The sequence below is a fragment of the Phalacrocorax aristotelis genome, chromosome 2 (assembly GCF_949628215.1).
Source record: "Phalacrocorax aristotelis chromosome 2, bGulAri2.1, whole genome shotgun sequence".
NCBI lineage: Eukaryota > Metazoa > Chordata > Aves > Suliformes > Phalacrocoracidae > Phalacrocorax > Phalacrocorax aristotelis.
In genome coordinates this window covers 2533549-2558130 of record NC_134277.1, presented here as the reverse complement: position 1 = coordinate 2558130, position 24582 = coordinate 2533549, and positions in this window count along the sequence as shown.

Below are 24582 nucleotides of genomic sequence, written 5' to 3'. Positions count from 1 at the left end.
CAAGAACCACCTTGCAATGTAATCAGCCAGCTTCATTCGCACTCATGGGTTTATCCCATAAGGTCACGTGGACCCTCCTCATAGACAACATGGTGTAGAAGATGATCATGGTGCATGATCAGGTCTTTGCTTGCAATAATGTTAGGGCATTGCCAGGCCTAACATCCAGACTCGGGAGCACAGAGAGGTTCCCACCTCCACCATAATGTCTAGATCTCCATCAGATCTAGACATTATAACACAGTAGATAATTATTCAGCATTCCTTGTCAGTATAAAAGAAAGACTATCCTAGACTGGCCAAAAGATGTGCCAAGAGATTTACAGTTTCGTGGGTCTGGTTCTTTGGGCTGCATCGCAGCTGTCTTTTTCCTTTTTCCTTGACAAAAAGAAGAGATTCACCTTAGCATCACTGATGCAGTTACCCCAACGTGTCCCTGTGCAGAAGGACTTGCTCAGCCCCACCCAAGACTAACTTAATAGCATGATTTCTAACTATTTTCCCATTGCTAGCTCAAGTCTTGATTAACATAGCCATCACCTGGGACATCAGGTGTATTTCACAGATAAGTACTGGACAAGGTGAATTATATCTCAAGGCACCTATTTCTTTTCATGGCCCCATGTAGGTCAGATACTAATATTTACATTTGATGAGATTAACTCCACCTACCACGTTTATGTACAACCATGGGTAGGTCTGTGGTGTTCACTTTCGCTCCTTAGCATAGCAGCTGTGAGATAACAATGATCCTGAGTAACAGTCTGAATGCCTCAGGCATGTAAAATGCTCTTCAGTCCTACTAGGTTATTTAACAGGAAGATAAAAAATTAATCAAAATTAAACTGTATGGTCTCTCATGACCAAACTTTTAAAAATGTCTAGAACTGGCCGAACAGCAACAAAACCCCTAACTTGGAGGATGACACATCACATACCTTTAGCAAATACGCAGATGACACTAGGACAGGATGAGTCATTGATACATTGAATGGTTAAACCTCAGACCATGCAGACCTTGAGAAACGTGAGGACTACACCTGCAGAAACCTCATGAAGCTTAATATAGGATCAAAGTGAAGTGTTGCACACAGACAGAATAACCCCACGCATCAGCAAAAGCTGGGAAGTTACTGACCAAGTGGAGGCCCTGCTGAAAGGGACCCAGGGGTCCCAATGAATGCAAAGCTGACAATGAACCAACAGTATGCTTTTGTTGTGAATAAGACAAACTGTGTTTTGAGCCAGATGAGGAGTCTGGTCAGCAAACTGAGGGAAGTTTTCTCTTTATTTTTTGCTGGTGAGGCTACACCTGAGCTATAAGGAAAGGGTAAAAAAAATATCTGGGCTTGTTTACCCCCGTGAAGAGGTGGCTAAGGGGGATCTAATTACAGTTCTGAATTTGAAATGTCATTACCAAGAAAACAGATCAAAAATTTTCTTGCTGTTCTTAGATGGAAAAACCAAGGGACAACCACTACAAAGAGTAACCTGCGACATGCAGTTTGGACATAAGGGGAAACTCCTCCTTTGGAAGAGTAGTTCAGCACCGGCAAAAGTGGCTTGGAGAATTTGTGGAATCTCCATTCTCAGAGATTTTCAAGACTTGTCGAGACAAAATTAAAGCCCAACCTTATCTATCACTGGTTATCAGTTGATTGCTCCAAGGAGTTGAAGGTGTTCAGACTAGACACCTCCAGTTGTACCTTCCAATGAAGTTTTCTACAATTCTGTCATTCAGAAGGCACAGGGAAAGTCAATTCACTTTGAAAAAGTCATGAAGAATTGGTTCTGGGATTTTTTGGAAGCAGTAAGAGAGCTGGGTTCTCAGCTACTCTCTGTGGTTATCTAACTTCCATAGGTTCTTGAAAATCTCATCCACTGAGCCTGCAGAATTACAGCAAGATTTTCCAACTAATCCTAGCAGAGCATGTGCCTAAGCCCCACCTACATCCAATGTCAATTAGATATACTATTTGCTTTGAAAATCCCAGCTGACATCCATGGCTACACATATATAGAGTTTACCATCAATCCACCAATTAAAAAATATTAGCTTGAAAAGGAAATCAAGCTTTACAGGATGACATGTAGTTTCTTTAGTTCAAAAAGATCCAGGGCTGTGAGTTCTTGGAGAACCAGGGTTTGAGAAGGAATCAGAGAGAACAGACTCCATAATAAAATTGTATCTGCAGTCTCTTCAGAAAAAGAGGAGAAAAAAAATATCACCAAGCTGTAAATAAGCAGTCTTCACCTTACTTGACAGAACACATCAGTCACAAGAAAGTAAAGCTGGTGTTCCAGGAACTATTTAATCTTTCTCTTTAAAGAAAAGGTCATCTTTTTATCTTTTCCTTTCTGTCTTTCTCTCTTTTCCTCACTTTCTCTCCTTCTTCCTTGCTGTCTTTCGCATCTTACATCACAAAGCCTGATGACCTGCCTGCAGCCATTTCTCTCAAGAGTCAAGAACAAGATCTGTTTCAGGACCACTGTTATTTACATGACCATCAGTCATGCAAGAAGCAAGAGGAGCACACAAGACCCTATTCACAAGATAATATTTGAAATAGCTAACTGCTGAGAGAGGGCATATGTCCCTTCAACTCTGACACCTGGTCTGACCACATCAGTAATTAATCATTGGAAGGTGAAATTGAAGGCAATTAATGCCCTCCCAACTCATTATTGCAACTGGAAATTTGTCATACTGGGTTGGATCTTGAAGAAGACAGCGTGCTAGCTGTTTAGAAAGTAAACACCAAAAACTGAGTGACGTTTCTACAAACACATGTAAAAGCAGCAAAGGAGCAAATATCATACTGAGACATGAGGCCCAGGGATGAATTTGTTTATTACAGAACAGCCATTTTCCCTGCAGGGCTGAGCACAGGGTCAGCCTTCCCATAATAAACACTTATTGTTTCCAGGGCTTGAAAATTCAGTTGTTAAAATCTGTATGATGGGCTTGCAACATTTAAAAAAAATAATAATAATAAAACCCGAAGTTTCAATTGATTTAACATTAAGACCATTTGTCAGGAGAAGGGACTTCTCAGCGTGAACGAAAAAAAAATTAAATAATAAACAAAATTTATGACTTGGTAATACTCTGCATGCTTTCATTATAAGCTTTCCTAGATGAAAATAATTAATCCTTAAGATTAAGGCATAGATTCTGGGAAATCAGCAATGCATAAGAAAGACATTTTCTTTGCCCTTAAGAGTTTTCGATGCCAGTAGACAAGATAGAAGAACAGTGCAAGAAGAATAAAACTTCTATCACTGTTAAACAGATCTGGAATTAGAACCCAGAAAGATTAAAGGTAATCTCCGACCTTTGTTTTTTTGTCTGTTTTGAGAACATGTTAATGTTTTTCTAAAAATAAAAAAGCAATGGGTCAGCACCAATTAAAATTTCACTAGGATGTTTTTTGGGTGGGAACCAGGGCAAGTAATCTTTTAAAAAGATCATGTAGATAGGGAAACTGTTTTGTCTGAAGTATTTAGTAACTGGAAACACTGCTGTATATGGGAGATACGTGCTCAAATTCTCCTTCAGCTGCATCAGGGAGAGAAAAGTCCTGGATTCAGGTCATGCCCCAACTCCAGTCATGAGAGAATATACTGACCACCAAAACACATCCTTATGCTTTGTGGTTCCAGTAATGCCTGTAATTACTCACACAAAGTGGAAAAGCTCCAACAGGAGCAACTGGAATTAAAAAAAAAAAAAAAAGAAAGAAATAAAATCCTTTTCTCCAGTTCAGCAGTTGGAGAAATAACCTGGAAGACTGGAGAATCTTCTCCAGATTCATTCACGCAGATCAATGATTTGTATCTAAGCTCCTGTTCTTAGGAGTGCCCTAATCACTTGGTTATTCTAGGATCCATTATTTTCTCTTTTCTCTGTTTTCTCTTTCTCTTTCTGTTTATAATTTTTTGTTACATTTTCTTTTCTTGAAGTAGCTTATTCTTCTTCCAAGCTGTCATGAAAATGTGTTCTCAGCTTGTCAATGCCTTTTCCTAATACTTAAATCAATAGGTTATTAATGAATGCCCAGGCTTTCAAAAGATCACATGGCAATAGCGTTCCTGGATCTGAAGTTTTCTCTCCATTTTTCAGTTCTTATCTCAAAGTTGTTTGAGAGCAATGTGAAGAGTGATTTTTATAAAAGTGCTTGTGAAGACACTCAGAAAATTTGCTGATAAAATCTTGGAGGTGGTCTATGGACAAAAAAAAGCAGGATAAAAAAGTAAAACATTAATAGAAAGCTTACCATTCTATAAATAAACAGAGAAGACAATAAAGGAAATTATACTACTGAAGAAGAAAGTTAAGGTGTGTAAAGGGGGAGAAAGGTAGTTAAATCACGTGATCTTTATTCATTTCAAACACAAGCATTGCACAGCAAGGGGAATTCAGACCAAGTTTCTGTGGATGTGCAAAAAGAGCCCAGATGCCCAGCGAGATAAAGTCAGAAAGACCAAAAAATAAAGACAAAAAGAAGTGAAAGCTGACCTGTCAAACCAATCTAATGTCTTACTATAGACAGTAACAAATTTGTAGCTACAGGAGGAGCAGTAGCTGCCAATACATACATTGATTTTATTAGAGCTTTTAACACTGTCTCATATGACATTCTCAGAAATAAACTAGGCAAACATAGTATAGATTAAACTACCGTGAGTTAGAGGCAGAAATTGCTGGAAAATCTACTGACAAAATAGGTACAAATGGAAATATATATTAAGTGGGTTCTGCAGGGGGGATCGCGATGGACGGTTATAGGCGTTTTCGTAAGGACTGGCAGGGTAGAAGAGGTGGAGGAGTTGCACTCTACATTAAGCAAAACCTCGACTGTATCAAAGTCAACTATGGTGATTGCGACTCCTCTATCGAACGCTTCTGGGTTAAAGTCAAAGGGCTCATCTCCAAGCAAGACCTCACAGTGGGCATCTGCCACCAACCTCCTAACCATAATGACAGTGCTGATGGAGTGACACTTGGGGCACTAAAGCAAGCTTCTGGCCAACAGAACCTGGTCCTGATGGGTGACTTCAACTACCCAGACATCTGCTGGAAGAACAATACAGCAGCTCACATGTCATCCACCAAGCTCCTGGAATGCGTAAAGGACTGCTTCTTCATACAAATGATAGACGTGCCAACCAGGCATGAGGCACTGCTGGACTTGCTATTCACAAACTGAGAAAACCTCCCTTGTAATATCTCGGTTACTGATAGCCTTGGCTGCAGTGACCACAATATTGTGGAGTTTGGGATCCTGCTGAGTGTGCTAAAGGTCAGCTCTAAGACAAGGGTTCTGGATTTTAGAAGAGCAAACTTCACACAGGGCTCCCTCCCAGGGAGGGATGCCATGGGACGCTTCCATGGAAGATAAAGGACATAGTGAGTGCTGGGAGTTCTTCAAGAATTCTCTCTTGGAATCACAAAGCCAGTTTATCCCCCATAAAGGAAAGGGAAGTAAGTGGAGCAAGAGGCCCCCTTGTTGCAACCACAAACTCCTGGGTCTACTCAAATCCAAAAGAGAAGCATACCAGAGATGGAGAAGTGGAGGATTATCCGTCGAGAGCTACAAGGGCATTGCCAGAACGTGCAGAGATGCAGTTAGAAAAACAAAAGCCCAGCTCAAATTGAAACTGGCCATAGATGTCAAAAATAACAAGAAAGGGTTCTTCTGGTATGTCAACCACAAGCAGAAAAAGAAGGAAAATATAGGTCCACTGTTAAACAGAAAAGGAGAGTCAGTCACCAATGATGCTGAAAAGGCAGAGGTCCTCAACACTTTCTTCACCTCTGGCTTTACCAGCACTGTTGGGTCCCAGGTTTTGGGAACACTGACCCACCATCAGTGAAGGAAAAGTTAGTATGTGAATTACTACAGGAGCTTGACCCCTACAAATCAATGGGCCCTGACGCCATCCACCCGAGGGTGATGAGAGAGCTGGCTGACATCATCGCAAGGCCACTCTCCATAATCTTCGAGAAGTCATGGAGAACAGGGGATGTCCCAGGGGACTAGAGGAAGGCAAATGTTACCCCTATCTACAAGAAAGGCTTGAGGGAGGATCCGGGTAACTATAGGCCCATCAGCCTTACTTCAATCCCTGGGAAAGTTATGGAATGAGTCCTCCTGGGGGCCGTCACAAGTCAAATGAAGCATGTGATTGGGAAAAGCCAACATGGCTTCACTAAAGGCAGATCGTGCTTGACAAACCTGGTGGCCTTCTATGACAAAGTGACTTGCCTGGTTGACATGGGGCAGGCAGTGGACGTTGTCTACCTGGACTTCTCCAAGGCCTTTGGTACGGACCCCACAGCCTCCTCCTGGAGAAATTAATGCATTATGGCCTAGACAAGTGGTCTGTGCAAAGGATGGTGATAAATAGCTCCTTCTCCAAGTGGCAACCTGTCACTAGTGGGGTCCCCCAGGGATCGATATTGGGCCCAATGTTATTCAACATCTTTTTAAGTGATCTGGATACCGGCATCAAGTGTAGCCTGATGAAGTTTGCCGATGACACCAAGTTGAGTGGGGAAGCAGACACTCCAGAAGGGAGAGCTGCTCTGCAGGAGGATCTGGATAGGCTGGAGGAGTGGGCCAGCAAGAACCTTATGAAGTTCAACAAGGAGAAGTGTAATGTCATGCACCTGGGAAGACATAATCCGGGAGTGCAGCACAGACTGGGATCCACCTGGCTGGAGAGCAGCTCTGTGGAAAGGGACCTGGGGGTCCTGGTGGACAGAAAGCTCAACACGAGCGAACAGTGGCTGCTGCGGCCAAGAAGGCCAACAGGATGCTGGGTTGCATCAAAAAGGGCATTGCCAGCAGAGAGAAAGAAGTCATTACCTCACTCTGCTCAGCATGGGTCAGGCCACACCTGGAGTACTGTGCGCAGTTCTGGTCCCCGCTATACAAAAAGGATGTGGACAGGCTGGAAGGGGTCCAGAGAAGGGCCACCAAGATGATCAGAGGACTGGGCAGCCTGCCATATGAGGATAGGCTGGGAGAGCTGGGTTTGTTCAGCCTTGAGAAAAGAAGGCTCAGAGGGGATCTCATCCCCATGTACCGGTACTTAAGGGGCAGCTACAAAGAAGATGGATGTTCCCTTTTTACAAGGGGTCACATGGAGAGGACAAGGGGGGATGGACACAAGTTGCTCTTGGGGAGATTCCGACTGGACACGAGAGGGAAATTTTTCACAGTGAGGACAGTCACCGTTGGAATAATCTCCCCAGGGAAGGGGTTGACTCGGCCACGTTGGACACCTTCAAGAGTCGTCTGGACAGGGTGCTGGGCCATCTTGCCTAGACTCTGCTCTTCCCAGAAAGGCTGGACTAGATGATCCCTGAGGTCCCCTCCAACCTGGCATTCTGTGATTCTGTGATTCTGTGACAATGAATAATGAGCGGTGGCAAAACATCATTGTTAATGATTCAGAGTGGAAGAGAAATTACATTGGTTAAGATTTTACATGATGCTATGTAAGGATGGATCAACACAAAATTGTCATGATCTGGTAATTTATTCAGAAATAAATAGGATTTTATTCTGGAAGGACCAATACAAGGTAGCACGGATAGGTGGGTGTAAGCATCTGAACAAAACATGAGACAGTCAGAAAGCAGTTACACAGCATTTCTGCAGAGAAGTTTCTGAGTGTTACAGTAGATCATAACTAAGTGAGAGCCAACTTCACTTGCCTTTGGCAAAAAATGGCAAAGACCATCTGAGAATGCATGAACCGGCTGGTAAACAGGGGGAAGCACTGCACTAGATTGCTTGGGACATGTCCATGCAGCTGAGGAGCTTCAAACACAGGTGATGCCTGACAGTGAATTGGACCAGTATCCATTAGGAAAGACCTAGGAAGAGTAGATCCTGTCCTGTTTTCCCATTTTCAGAGGTCTTCTGTGATATCAGTTGCAAAGATATCCTCATCATATTGGCACAGGACACAAGGGATGAATTTTCATGACCCAAGCTTACACACTTCTAATGCTGAACACCAGTGCTTTCCCCAGGGGCACAGGAGATTCAAAGGAAAACATTGTGCTTTATTTTTATGTGGGATCCTATGTCTCCATAAGGGACCAAGTAAAACACACAGCTCAAAGCTCATATGAATTTGTAGATATGGATAGTCTGGATCTGAATTTCATGGCTCAGACCCTCTCTAACTGAGATTTTTAATGTTGTTCTGAAAAATCCAACATTCCATCTGCTATATGCAAATCCCTCCTTATATTTTCCTTTTGAGACCTCCAAGTGCTCTTAAACCAGCTGAACTTCTTCCTGAAGAATGCTGTTTACGCTTTGCTCAATACAGTTTCAACCTGATACGTTTCTCAACGTGGGACACTCAAGTGTGAAAGCAAACAAGCTGGCAGGTTTTATTAGATTACCTTTTATTAGAAGAAACCCACACACACCAACAACAATGATTCTTTTTACAACAGCACCATTCAAAACAGACTCTGTTTCCTTGACAGCCAAAGCTTGCTTCTGCTTATATATTTTTCTCTCTGTCACTCAGCCTCCCAATGTGCGATCAGTTGACCTGCTGAAGTTTATCCATTGTAGTTTATGCTGCCACCTGAAGGTTATCATACAATGTGTTGGCTGCCTACATTTCCTTTGCTATAGAAATCTCATTGGCTGGTTGCTCAAGCAGCCAAAATCTCCTGTCTCTGGATTATGACAGTGGATGCTGTGAAGGAAAGAAGGGGGAATGGTTGGAGAGGGGATAAGCAGCTCTTCGTGTCTCCTCCCCCACATCCTCCTGTTTTCCCCAGGACAAGAGATGTCTGGGCAGAAACCAAGTCATTCACTTCTAACTGAAGACAGCTGAGGGCAAGGCTGCAGTGCAGCACTCCTTATGATGCAAGCATAAAACACATGCCAGGCAATGTTTAATTCAAACACATCTGAATACAGGATATATCTTATTTCAGTTTGGATGCAGTATTCAACTCTGAAAGAAATGTGATAGTGAAAAATGTAAAAAAAAAAATCTCATGTAGAAAGGTTTAATTAGAGCTGTCTCAGATCCCTCAAAATAAAAACATTGGAAGGTCTAGGGCAGAAGTTTTGGAAGGGAATATTGGTTTTAGAATACTTAGCTGAAAAGAAAATGTGACTGATCTAATCATGATTTTGCAAAAAAGGGTCAACTAATTTCAGAAATGACTGTGTTTTACATGGCCTGGATAGTTCAAGATGTGCAAAAAACCCTTCCCCCAGGAACACAAATGAGGCAGCTGTTGACTACAATTTAAAGATTTACAAATGGACTCTTTGGAAAACTTTACACAGGGTGTTACTGAGAAGCGTGAAATGCAAACCCCTGCCAAACGGATGTCCACTTTGTCCATGCCTTTCTTCATCTCCGCACTCCAGCTCTTGGGCTCCTCTGGACTCAATGTAAGAGCAAATAGGTGTTTTTATCTATAGGGTAGTTCTGGAGCCAAACAAGGAATCAGTTCACCTTTTGTTCTTGCAGACACTGTTCTAAACAAAGTCAACATCCTTAATCCCAAAGGAGGGAATAAGACCCATAAGAAAGGAAATTCCCACTCCACAGACTTAAGAGTATTAGATTACGTGGTTTTAAAACAGACACCGAAGAGGGAAATAAAACTGTAGGTGGGTTTATGAAGGAAGACAGTTACACAGAGTTACAGCATACTGTCTGTGGACCTTAGACATATCTCCTTGAACACCGTCTCTTCTGTGGAACTAGTCAGAAGATCCATCAGCAGCTAAGAGGCTTCTTTTGGTGAGAAAATTGGTAAGACTGGAGTCCAAGCTTCAGTCAGTGGGAGATGAATCTCCACGCTTGGCTTCCAGGCTTACTTATGTCAAGAGTCCTGAAATGAGACAGAACCAGAATAATTTTTTTTCTTTACTCCAAGGCAAGTAGTAAAGTGACTGAAAACACACTGTGGAGTAGCAGGAGAGAGTAATGCAGCTGTAAGATCTTCTGAACATACAAATGTTGTCATCTCCCAAGACTATTTTGAAGAAGAAATTTACAGTAATAGATGATTTGAGGAAGCTTTACTGAACTCCAGTTTAGACCATTTATCTTTGATGCCCAAAAAGGTCTGTTTTCTTCTCCCATAGTTATCGAGCATCACCACTGAAGAGAGAAAAAAGGCACAAACCCAGTCATATATTTTCCACCATTACTTTCCTTTTTTAATTTGCTTTAGTTTGAGTTGTCCAATGGAAGGCAAGTAGAAGAAACCTAAATTTCTGAGTAAGCAGAGTGCTCTCCTGATAATCAAGTTCTATATCTCTCTTTGCCCCTGCCAAAAAATAAAATCACCTGTAGTCATCTGTGAGCATCAGAGCCAATGTGTCATAGATTACTAGAGTCATGTGTTCGAGGGAGCAGTAATTGTTATTAAAAAACAACTTTCATTTAGTATCCTTCCAATTGCTGGATCTTTTTGTCAGACTGAGACCACCATCACTGCTACAGAACGTAAAACAGGGAAGAGGAGGGAAGTAAGAAAGAAAAGATAGAAAAATACTCCCTCAGCAGCACAGGAGTTTACTATGGATGTTGTCCTGGGAGCAGCACTCCAGTAGAGGTCTTTTTTATAGCAAATGCTACCCCAATTGCTTCTTATTAATTCTCCCTGCTTACAGTAATAATCACAACAACAACAAGAAAAAAGGCAGTGGGGAAGAGAGTGGAAGAAAGAAAGGCATAAAAAGAACAACAAAAGGAATAATAAAAAAAAATCCTGTGGTGAAAAGGGGAAAAAAATGAAAAAAAAAAAAAAAAAAGAAATCTGGCGCTAACTCTGAGCAATTTGCACCTTGTGCCCAGATCATAACTCTCTGCCTCCACTGCTTCCACACCCCATGATTTATGTTTGACAGTCCCAAAGTGGTTTGGAAATGGCACAGCACCGAGACCTTGTGGTGAGGCTAACTGATGTTTGAAAAAACAAAAATGAGTTAATTTATGGGAGCGTTCCTTTGGACTGGAATTCCAGACCAACACAGCTCTCCTCTAGTGGAAAAGTTTTGCACGCACACACTCATATACACACACAAAATCTCCTCTTCTTTTTCTAGTTTGGTCTCTCTCTGACTTTCTTTATTTTCCCTATTTTCACTTCTCTTCTTTTCTTCAGAATCTCTACCCAGCTGAAAGAAAATTGCATTATTCTATTTTGTATTCACTTTCTGAATGTATTTTCAGATAAAAACAATCTAGTGTTCTTGCTTTTTTCAGTTCTTTTCATTCTGTCTCTTATTCTGTTTACTCCTATGCATTTTGGAGATTTCCTTCAACAACAGAAATATACAATGGCTTAAAAAATTAAAAATAGTGATCCCACCAGCCAGCTTCAGACATTTTAAGGTTGTTGAATTTTGAGAAGATCAGGAAAATCGTTGTACTTTTAACCTCCAAAGTTGGATCTTGGGAAAGAAAAAAAAATATGGAGGTTCTTCAAGACATTAGCTACACCGGAAAAATCTTACCTATTCTCTCACGATTGACAATTTAATGAAGCAATTTAAATCAGATAAATAGGAGTTAAATTTTAGTGGTTGCTAACTGTCTATCCTACATATTAAAGGAAAGAAACCATCTGTATAGCTTTGACTTGAGGGACTGGGTTACAAGCAACGAACATTGACGTAATTCTGTTGACTACAGTGGAATCAAACAGGTTTGCACCAGTTCTGGATTTGGCCCTTGGCCACATATGTGCCTCTGTCAGCGTTTCTCAGATACCACCTTGTCTGGATCATGGTGTTAAATAAAAGAATTGAAAGATAGAGAATAAGGATTTTTGTTAAGTATATCATGTGCAGTGGCGCGTTGGATGTTACTGCACACCAGAAGACATTGAGAAGAGGAAAAAGTCTTGCTAGAATAATAAATATAAATGTCTTATGCATTTTCCAACTCTTACTTGTGTGATGAATGTTGTTTTGGCCAGAATCACGGTTTCCATTGTGTACTGTGAGCTTCCTACAACTTGCATTAGGTAGCAAAAAATCTTCCTGCCTCTGTCATAGGTTCACAGCTCCTGTGGATTTAATACAGAAAATGAGGGGAGGTGGAGGGAGGCAGATATGGAGCCAGTGGATTATGCTTCTGTCTGCATACTGACCATCTGTGACCCAGCCAGGAAGAATTATCAAGGTTCTCACATTTGCACTGGGAGAAATGAGGAGATGTGGTGTTAGTTGACCACGCTAAAGGTGGTAATGCTCTCCAGACACCTCCTTTGGATCCTGCCACAAGGCAAGTTAAATACACCACACAAACAGACTGACCGATAGCCTGTTCTTGGTGTTGCAGGTGCAAAAGAGATGTGAACAATGCAGGTGGGCCATAAAAGATGTCAGATTTATCGATATCAGGGGCTCCATGCTTTGTCCTTTCCTTGACAAAAGCCTTTGCCCCAGATGCCTGATTTCATCTCTCACTGCCTCACCTCCTTGCAGGAGAGGATTTGCTGTCTGTCTTGCCACCTAGATTACCAAGAGGTGTATGTGCATTGATTACTCAGATGAGACCTATGCACATTGATTGAGCAAGTGAGAGTAGGGGGTGTGCTGACTCTTTGCTCAGAAGACCAAATGAAGCCTGTGAAGGCTAGCTGCAATCCAAGAACCATATATTTTGTGGGCCTGGCAGAAACAGTGGGCATTATCTAAATATTGAAGAAGTGTGAGTACTGCTTTTGCAAGCACTTTGCTCATTTCGCCAGCCTGGGTGGAGGATGCGACACTGGAGAGTGTGTTTAGAGCTCCAGGTGCATGTATCTACTCACCAGGCACAGATCTTAATAGCTAATCTGGGAGTTATCTTGTTTGCCTCCATTTCTGAGGACAAATGAGTGATAGCAGTTACAGGACTTGGCATGGTGTTCCTGTCCAAGAAAGCTGGTAAATACTTGTGTGTTCCTGACTCACTCCCTTTTGCCATCTCTCTCTCTGTTCCTGATCACTCGTGTTAGTGACCTGTGCTTTTCAGGCACCTCACGGGGACAGCTGTCTTTGCCCCTGGCTGTTCCCCGTCCGTGTCGCTATATCTAAGAGGATTTAACAGATCCCCGTAACCATCTGCTCAGCAGTGCCAGCAAGCTCAGCTGCTGTGCCCACCTTTGTGGCACCTCACTTTGGGGTTCTCCACCAACCCTCCATCATGCCCGGGGAACAAACAGCCTGCTGGCTATGGATATCTTCATCTGAGAGTGAAATACATCACAGATATAGGAAGCACCCTTCCTGTGAGAACCACCCAGATGATCTTGCCTTACTGCTTCCCCTTCATCCAGACCTCCCTTGCTGACTATATCTGGCACCAGAGCCTGTGCTCCACCATGGCCCTTCCTCCTCCTCTCCTATCAAAGGGAGGATGTTAACTGAGGCCAGAGCTGGGTGTAAAGCCTCAGAGATAGCACCACTATCACCTCTCTCTCTGGGTGAGAAGAGGCAGTATCAGCCCGTTCAGAGATAACAAGCTCTGCAGTGAGTGACAGTGCAGAGATAAACGTCCCTGCATTGACTTGCTGATAACACCCCGCCTTGTTTCCGAGGGAGCACCCTGATCCATGGGCTGAAATACAGACAGTATCGCGATCCAGGAGAGTGACTGTAGGGGACTACAGCAGTTATTTTTGAGCACATCTGAAATAGCTTCAAAACAAAAAGGGTTAATCCACTTTTGTCCACTGGCAAGACTTAAGCCCTCACTTTTACATCACCTGATGTGGGATGCAGAAATCAGTTTAGGCTGCCAGGCCCTTAGATTCTCAGTCATCAGGATGGATTATGTCAACCTGATCTTGGGAGAAAGAGAATTCCACCGTATGAATGTGAACTCTGCCGTGACCCTTGCTCTTAGGGTCCTCTGACATTGTTCAGTTCACCAGTAAGTATGCAGCTTTAGCATCCAGCCTAGCTTTCAGGATCCCAGACAATACACTACTCTTTCTAAAAACTTCTCCTAAGGCTCTCATGTGTTTAGAGGCCTTACAATCTTCCATCCAAATTTTCCATTTCTCATCCCATCAATTCAAATTGTCCCCCTACAAATAACACTAAATAACTGCTCCCCCTCCTTCATGTTCCACACTCTTCCCGAATTTTCAAATTTCAGTTTTTTGCTATCACTCTGTGTTCCATCGTTAGGTTTTTCAGAGTTTCTGCATACTCTGACAGCCACTGCTCATCTCAGAATTCCTTCTACTTAGTGCATGGATTAGTCTATAAACTAGTCCTCATGTAGAGCACAGAACTGAACTGGGTGAGTTTGGTGAACACAGGTGATTCAAAGATTTTAAGGCCAAAATTCAAAGTCCTTTGCAAGCTCTTGACCGCTATATGGTCTGGTTTAACACTAGCTAATTCTGAAGCAACTGTGGAAATTTGCAGCTCAGAACAGGCTGAAAAACCCCTATGATAATCTCAGAAAGTTCCCAGAGAGTTGCCCTGTGAAGTTTGCTCCGAGGCAGCTGCATAGGTACTGGTACTCTCTTAGCAAGTACAGATTTCTCAATACCACAAACAGCCATGCCACAAAGCAGTAGTTCATTTATTTTTTTCCATTTGATGAAGACTTGAACAGCAGAGAAAACTTATGTTGGACCATTTTTCATACAACTATTAGGATCCCCTACTGCTTTGCTTCCAAAATGTTTATTTTGTGGACCACCACAATGGTCTGTATGAATTACTGGTGGTCTGTGCTCTTTAATGTGGGAAGTTACAGCTTTATAGTATACTACTAATGATTTTTTATATTATTTTAATTTAATATTTTCCTTTTTACCAAAAATAATATTATTAACTCAAAAACGTCAAATTCAGTGAAAGGACCTAATCACTATGAAGCTTTCTTTTCTTATACTAACACAGAAATTTTACAGGTTTTAGGCAAAAAAAAATCCATAAAGTACTTTCTGTTAAAAATAATTTTTGAAGCTATCAAATCCTTTGGTTTACTTAAAATCTACCTTCTAGGCAATTTAAAAAAATGGTTTTCAGTAGTAACGATAAAAAGACATTTATACCAGTTTTAAGAAAAGGAAAAAATTAAGAATGGGTATGAGAGTTTTAGTAGAAAAGATATTAGGAAAAAGTTCATTAGAAAAAGGGAATTAGCTTTCAACACTCTGAAGTGGTAATAAGGTGCCAATATTGAAATTGTTCACGACATCAGGTTCACTGTTTTTTGCTGGATTGGGTTACTTATTTGATTTCTTCCCACACTTTCAATACTCAGCTATTAGATTTTTATTGACTAGTCAACTTCTGCAGTTAATGCAAAGGGAGAGAAAGAGAGCACGCAGGGGGAAAAACGATTCACAGCGCGTACCCAGGCTCCTGCTCTGACTCATCCCAGTATAAGCTCAACACATTTGTTGACAACAGGAAATCTCAGCGGCTGACTCAGCTAAGACAAGAACCAAAGTTTTGGGGGGGGAAGTATCCAGTTCTTTCAAATTTTGGTCCATATTTTATCCAATGAGTCTTATTTTACTGCAAATATTAAGAGACAGATTTCACCTATTCATTAAGATAAACTGCTGAATTTGTCCCATATATCAGTACCTCGACGCCAATGAAATTACCATTAAGGATGAATTTTGCTGTAAGTGTGCGTGCATGTACGTCTCCATTTAAATGGGGCGTCTTTATGTGTGTGTGTGTGTCTCTCATTGCATAAATAGACACATGCACACATATACTGTGTTTTAAAGCTCAGGCAGAGCAGAAAGGTTGGCTTCCGAAGGCATTTTCTGTGTTTTCTGGCAGCCAGCTATACCCAGGTTAACCTGATCTTTACCACATAATTTCAGTCCAGGGAATGTGATTATAAAACTTTCCCATCCATGCAGCTCTTTAACCCAAACTCATGATACTGAAGGATGGATAGATTCCATTCTTAGTGTGTATGTGTGTGATGAATTCAATGGATGGGAGAACTTAGAACCACCATACGACGTTTTTACTACTTTTTTTTTTTAATATTTTTTCTATTTTTTTTCCACAAGTGAATTAGCAGAAGGGTAACCATTGGCCAAGATAGCTGGATCCATCAGAGCTGACTGGGATTGATCTCTTAGAGCCAAATATGAACCTCAGAGACCCACCACAGTCTTACATTAATAAAAAAAAAAAAAAGAGAGAGAGAGAAAAAGAAAAAAAACCTCAGCAAACCCCTCCTTTTTAATGGTATTTTGCGGCACCCGAAACATAGCAATGTAAGCGCGTAATTCCAAAAAATAAAATCAGCGTTCATGGAACAAAATATACAAGTGGATTATTGAAATAGAGCTATGCATTGCTCCCTCTGGACTTAAAGGTATGAGTGAAAACCATGAAAAACAAAGGCAGTCAAAGACCAATTTCCCCCAGAATAGGGTCTCCTAATCTCTCTTCTAAGCAGACCTCACGTGAGAAAATTGATAAAGTACTGCAACTCCCTTCGGCCTTTGGATCCAACACAGAGACAGCAAAAATTATTATATGGGGGTGTACGCCATGTCCTACCTGCAAAGCGCCTGTCCCACCAGCACAGCCTGACTGCACACAAATGTCCTGGAAGTCAAGCAGAGTGTCATCTGATGTCCGCTGAAATCACTACGTGAAATCCAGGCGACTCCAGCTACCACAGAGACACACCCTTGCATCACATAATTACATTAATACAAAATTCCTTTGCTTTTCACTTTTGCTTTGAGGAATAAATGCAAGACAGAGCCTGAAAGAGCTGTGCACCAGCTTTGCTTCCTTCATTTTGTAATATTAGCAACAAACTCCATCCCCTCTCATTTCTCTGGACTACGTTGGTTGTTTTTTTTTTTAATAAAGAAAGAGCAGTAGTTTCACCTAAAATAATCAGCAGGTGCATTGCTATGGTTGCTAGTTTTACTACAACACTCACAGAATGTCCCAACAGAAGAAATGCCGTAACGAAGTCTTATCCTCACCACGCTTATTGCTGCGTTGTCCATCAGACGACGAGTCAATGCAAATTCTGATCCTGGTTTCCAAACGCACATAATGAGGCTTTTAGCTGAGACAGGAATCATCTCAAAATTGTGTTTCTCTAAAGATGTTCGGCCATATTACATGTACCACATAACTTTCTGAGTTGTTCCTGATACTATCTGCTTTTTGATTGAATGTAAAGCAACGAATAATGGCAAATAATATTTTAAACAGGGTTAATGCACAGGCTGTATGGGTAGCCACTCCATGTTGTTACTTCATTGTTTTAAATCTGTTGAAACCGTACCCTGATCAATTTAGAAACTTGAAGTTATGCTGTGTATTTAAATAGACTTTTCCCCTAGTAATTCTTAGAACCGCCTGGGAAATTGCATCCAAATAGTTTTTCTCCTAAAAGGCAAAAATCCCTAAAAAGTAACTCTCCACTGTTACTTTTGACAGATTTTGAGAATGGAAAGTGAATTCTTAAAACATTAAAAAAATTTCTGGACAAATATTTTGACATTTGAAATTAAAGATGTCCAAAGTCAGCAGCCGTGGTTCTCGTGAAATTCCCTTAGCCATTCCCACAGAAGATCAAAGAGAATATGTAGGGGAAATTGCCCTTTTCTTGTATTTATTTTTAGGCATCTCCTATGGGTCTCTTTCTAAAGACCTTTTTGGTCTGAGCTGGTATGTCTGCACATACATTCTTATTGAAATAAGTTGCTTCAAGATTATTTTGGCCAGATTTGGGGACATTCAAAAAGATCTCAGAAATAACCACAGGATGGCTGAACAATCTGTCTCACCTCTCTAGTAATTACTTTTGAAAAGTGTGATAAAGTTTCTAGATGAAGTTTTTTTTTCCTAACTTTAAACTTCAGGAGTGTAAATGTCCCCAGGGAAGCTGGCAACTCCATACCCTTCCATCATAAAAGCAGAAGAATTGGCTTTACAGAACAATTAATGAGCTCTGGGTTACACTAACTGGTCCCAAGGCCTCAAGGGACTGCAGAGGATGAGTGGAGTGGTTATTTCAGACGTACAAAACTCCACTTTGTACCTCTATCTTCATCCAGACGCCTCCTAACCTAACTGCATCTGATATCTTACTCTAATCTGGGATGAATTACATATATAGATAATCCAGAATAACCGAATACAAGCATATCAAACCAAACCAAACCAATAAATATACCACAGGAACAACATCTTCAATCACTGTCTTGAATCACTTTACACCCTTGAATCACCCTAATGTTGCTTTTCAAGCTTGGACTCAGTTTCCGCTTTACACTGAATTTTGCTTTGGGGTTTGGTGTTTTTTAATTTTTTTAATTTATTTTTTTGTTTTGAGTGTGAATGCACATATCAACTATTCTGTAAACAACACCAAACAGCAATTACTGTAAACACCACCAAAAATATTCCCAGTAGGGAGACACATGGCGAAGGCAACTTATCTATAGAGCACTTCGGTGATCTCACCAGCATCTGGCCCATCTATCTTTGACTTCCTAGCCCTGATCACCATTTCGAAGCATTTTTATATGGATCCAGCATTGTAAATTTGAGCTTTGCTGTGCACTTGCACTGTTGATTCAGCTGCAGTGGGTATCCGGTCATTTGGGCTGAGGCAGATGGCCATAATGCTAGCCAAATCACTCCCTTCTGCGCTGTTGGCTACAGAAACTGGCATGCTTTAACCATACTAGCCCAGTAGGCCATCTGGATTCAGACAGACCTTCGACCCTTTTTCTGGCATGACTAAGTATTGTAAAACTTAGCTTGTTGGCAGTCATGGGAGTTTCTGGGGTTGTTTTTAAACAGATGTCCCAAGGAACCATGAGCTGATGTTTCATTTGCTGCCTAGGCTTTCTCTGCATCTACTTCAAGGCCTTGCAATGTAGACAGTGCTGTGAAGCTGGTTATCCTGTGGAAAACAAAGTCTGGGAGGGAAAACGGACGGTTTCGTTTCGCAGCCAATTTTTCAAAGCGTCCACAGCAATCTAGAGACGGAGCTATCCTTCCTTCACAATACTTTGAGCTCTGTTTCAGAGACCTCACAGACCTCTGCACCCAAAAACAGTGACTGGGAGCCCTTCAAGCTAGGCTCTACAGGTGAGGACCCAGAAGTAGATGCAGTGGAGATGGTGTGAGTTAAGGAATACAACGTAGGGAGAAAAGGTTCTGTGTCAGAAACCTACATTTTGAACTTACAGTCTTAAAATTTCAGCTAAGCTCCTGAATAATTTTGTGGATCTAGTCCACTGTGTTTAGTGAAAAAGAAGCAAAGATGGCACAGGGAATTATCTGGTGGAGCGCTAAGTGCTAAAATCAAATGCATGGGGTTAATTAAAATTAAGAAAAAGAAGTGAAGAAGAAGGAAAATTCAGCTAGAAATCTATATGAAGGGCAGGGAGAAAAAAACACCTTGCTTGCTAGTTGGCCCATGGTGCAATTTTCTCTCGAGGCAAGCAACTTATATTCATCTTATATACAGTATAACACATCATTTACATTGCCAGGGCATTGGGCTAGATAACTGAGTAGATCTTTCTGCCTTTTTCTTTTTTTCTTCTTTTTTTCTTTTTTTTTATTTTCTCTATTTTTTTATTTTATTTTTTTGACAAGGCTATGCTGATATCCTTGCCCCAGACTTGGATAAGAGAATGTTTTATTCAGTTATGAAATGAAATACTCTAAAGCTCATGAGATGACAGCCATTAGAGCACAGCATGACTAAATACTATTCACCTAACATAACATTATCCATCAAGAATCCAACACACACACGCAAAAATGGCCCACACCCAGTGCACCCAGCCAATACCTAATCTGTTGAAAATTAAGCTGGTAATGTATGTTAAAACATTTGTGGGAAGTTTGGATCCTGAGATATTTTGCTACAGTCTACGAGCCTTTCAATTAATTCATTACTCATTTTCCCCACTTGCTTATTCATAACCGGAGGCTATTGTCTTGTGTTTCTGACATCACAGTCCGTTGCCTTAGGAACAGTGATGATGTCACAAGGGTAGAATTAACACCTATTAATATGAATAGGCACACAGAAGAGATGAATAATGAGTTCAGGGCCTGAATTAGACACAAATTACTAGGAATTTTTTGGACAGGAAAAATACTTGAAAGGTAAATGGGGCTTATACTTAAATATTATGTTTTCATTGCACTTGGACAGTGAACAAAAGTTGATATTTGAGTAATAAAATTACAAATACTGGGGTGAGAACAGCTGTAAGATCATGAAAGTTTTTTTCCATGCAAATGAGCCAAAAATTATGACTTTATTTTGAATGCTGATGGATAAGAGCATGTGCCCTAGAACCCAACAAGGCACAGGGCTCACTAACATCCGAGTACCTGAAATTCTCAGAGTTTGATAGGCTACAATTCAGCAGGGTATCTCATTATGTCTAACCACGATTTCTTCTATTTCCCACTGAGATGTCTTTCCACACAAACTTGTTCTTTGTTTTCTGGTTGGCACTTTTTATTTTCTGCTTTTCTTTGGCCTCAAACCCTTTTCTTCTGGACTAGGCTAAATTAACAGGGTAATCATGCACCCACCTGTTACCCAGTAAGAATGAAACAGTTGCTGAAATATTGAATTTTATGAAAAGAGGAGAGCATATATATTCTGGTCTAGAATTAACCAGAAGTGTAAATATTGCCTTTTTCTTATTCCTGTTATCTTTTCTTTCCCAGGAAAAAAATGAGTACTGTGGGGTTCACTATGTCAAATCAACTTTTAACTGTGCAGCTTGTATGCATGTCACCAGCTTTGGGTGCCTTCCATATTTGCAGCTTCATTTGGGACTAGGAGAACTTTTCCAAAGGTTAAGCTGGTACATGGGAAGGAGAGAAGCAAGAGCGGGGAAAGGGTGTTTCTTTCCTCTGAGATCTGGATGACGGTGCCCTCGCACAGGGCTGCCGGACATTTCTTGCTGAGCCAAATCTCTCTTACAAACAGCTGTTATTCCTACCTTGATTCTCTTGGTTTTGTGTTCCTTGGCTGTGTTCATCAAGTTTCTGAGCCCAGATTCATCTCATTGATCTTGGGCACAAAACTGAAGCATTTGAATGAGGATTATAGTCAGCAGCAGCTCTCCCAGCAGTCAGGAGGGCAAAGCAGACACCTCCAGAGGCCAATTCTGCTGATGCACAGTTGTTTGTGTGTGGACAATTAAGGCACATGAATCTCAGCCCCGATAGCTGAAATGCTTTGGGTTTAGTACAGGGTATTTGATGAAATGTGACAGCCGATCTTATCCAAGGAGAGGCACTTGAGCATTGAACCACCACCTCTGACCTGCAGTTCCACGAAGCTCTGAAACAGCTTCTTCACTGTGCAATCACTTCTCCACTTGTCGCAGCTTGCCTGCTGGCACCCTTCCTCCCTGCTGTCCTCAATTTATGGTACTTCTTGGCATTCGTTGTGATATTTTTCTACTGGTAACAAAAAGGGGTTTATTCTACCTTTTTTTCTGTAACAAAGTAATAATAATAATAATGCACTGTTTTCCATTTTTAAAGCTTCCAAATATTTTCTTTTTCATTTTTCCTTATTGCTTTTTAAAAATGAAATTCTAACTTTATTTTGCATGGAAAAAAATAAAGGAAGACAACTAGCAAATTCTCTACCTACTCAGGTGTAATCTGCCGTCTTGAACGTGTGTCAGACTCTGAGATTTTAAGCTGAAATTGCCTAATCTTTCTACCCTTCCCTTGGCAAGGCACCACCGACCCCGCAGTTGGAGAGGATTCACAATCTGCCCACGAGTTACTGATGGCAGGAACACCCCATTCCAAGCACCTTCTCTCGCTGAGTGTTTTTCCAGAGGCGGCAAGGCCTTCCACTCCGTCTTTTGGCAGGTGATATGTAACGCCAAACCTTACAGGCAGGAGGGTGAAAGCCAAGTCTTGAGGATGCTGTCAGCGTGGAAGGATGTGCCGCGACAGTCGGCTCCGTGCCTGGCCCCGTGGATCCCAGGCAGGTGGCGAATGGTGTGTTTTCACTCCCTGCTCTTGACACGAGGATCAAGCTGCCCATCCGATTCCACCGTGGGCTCTGACACTGGCCCCCATGGGCTCCGTGCGGAGCCACGCTGGCTTCACCAGGGGAGATAGCAGTGACCCAGTGTGTCCTCAGCTTGTCACTCTCCACCCCAACATCCCAGAGGAGAAGCAGCTGCCCCTGCAGCAGGAACCACAGCTCCCCAGATTGCCTTCCCTGCTTACCTCTGTGCAGTTATGAACATATATGTGTTCAACACACCTCTTTCTCAAGATATATTAGTCTTCTCAAGGTGCTGGAAGTCTGAGCCAATGTCCCAGTGCTTCGTACCTATGACAGAAAGATTTAAAATATTGGCTAAGTCATGCTTGTTTGTAATAGGTGTTGCTCCCTAAGAAGCCCCACACACATTGCTTTATAAAAATATATACGTAGAGCACGTCACAAACACTCACACATGCACACACGCGACTCCACGGAGACAAACGCGCACAGACATTTAAGAAACAACTACTGCTTTGATCACCTTGTATTTTAAATAGGGAGAGGCAGCATTAGTTTTATCCTGTTTTACAGATGAGATGAACTGAGGATCAGAGAGATTAAGGGCTGGGTTTGGAAAAGTGTCTCAGCAGCTATGGGTGAATGAAGCCAAAGTACCTGCTTTTGATAATCCTTCCCAGCACCTCTTTGAACTGCTGGATTCCTAAACTAGCCTGACTCACTCAAGGTCACTCTGGTAGACCTTGGTTGCCCTTCAGAAATGCTTTCAACATCAGATTGACCTTCAAGAAGCTTTCACTACTTACAGGTAGGACATAGAAAAAAATATGTTTGAATAATGAGAAGGTTCAGTTTGCTACAAGAAGCACATGCAACACATCTGGCACATATTTGTAGCCATCCAGCAGTGACAGAGCATGCATACACATGAGAAACACCAAAGAAAAGAGCAGCAGCCTAAAGTCCTGGGCTGATCCCAGCCAGACTCTGCTGCTGCTCATGTTTTTATGGAAGGCTTCCTGCCTCTACACTAGGAGCACAATTCCTCTTCCATGCCGGGTGACTCACTGCAAGGGTGAGGAGCCAAAGCTTCCCACCTCTCAGTTCCTCATTTATCACAACCCTCCCCTCCTTGTTGTCACAGCATCATCACTACAGATCCTAAAATCATAGAGTAGTCTGGGTTGGAAGGGACCTTTAGAGGTCATCTAGTCCAAGCCCCCCTGCAATGAGCAGAGAGATCTTCAACTAGATCAGGTTGTTCAGAGCAAGCTGGGGAACAAGCATTGCTCCGCAGAAGACAGAAATGGTGAAATGGACAATATTTTTGCTTATGTTCCCATGTACCTACATCTGATCTTGTATTTAATACCAGACTAGATGGTCATAACAAATCCCTCTGGCTCTTAAATCTGCTCATTTCATTGAATGCACTGTATGGAAAGTATTAATTCTTCTTTGCCTATATAAATATACAGGTACATATAAATAGGTGCACATACATATATATTAAAGTATGCATGCAAACATATGCTTTTTATAGCCCTTCACCTAGATATCTATAAACATCTAACCTCTTCTGTTTAAATTTTCCATGGAGTTAAGCTACAGATTATTTTTGATAAAATATGAACTAATGATCGTAACAGCCTTGCGTATTTAAGGTGGGATTTCATTTCAGCTAATCTTAGCCCACTAAAAGCAAACTTTTAAGCCTAGACTAGTTTTCTGGTCTTCTTTATAGTCAATAAAAAGAGACAGGCACATCTAGAGGGTAATTTGGCTGATCTGTTTTAGTATTTATTGGTTAGATATAGATGTCAAGTGCGACGCAGGGCTGTTAGAAAGGGAGGTGAAATGAATTGGGAATCGCTAGGGTGGAATTTAGACACTGGTTCAGAGACCTAACACTAGCTGCCTTCAGTGCTGGTGTGTTCATGTGAGATGGGTGTGCAAATTCCCTGTATAGTCATTGAAGAACTACTCAGGGCAGCCATGTGGATCCTGAAGAGTAATAGAGATGACCCTAAAATAGACATTTACCAGGTGATGACCTGAATTTTGTCCTTAGACTGCAACAACTACACTGACCACAGGAAAGATTTCATTCTCCAAATATACATATGGGGTGGAGACTGAGGAGTAACCAAGACATCTGGTGCCCTGTCTGCACAGGGCTCACAAACATAACACAGGACCTGTGGGATACTTGCCTTTTCTGAAGTGGAGCTGGAGCACCTACAGGGTACACTAAAATATTTCAACATTAAATGACTAGTACTAAAACAGCCTCAGATTTCCAAGGACTCTGAGTGAAAAAGATAAACAGGTCGCACAGAGAGGTGGGGCTCAGCTTGGATCACTAAGTCTAGTGCCACATGAGGTCCCACTGGAGCCTCAGCTCACTTCTAGCTCTCTCTCTAGTAAAGCACAGATCTGCTGTAGGCTTTGTGTCAGATCTAAATGACCCATGTAAACACTGCAGATATTTTAGAGGCAGCTCAAATGGCACAAAAACCATAATAACCTTAACAGGGCATG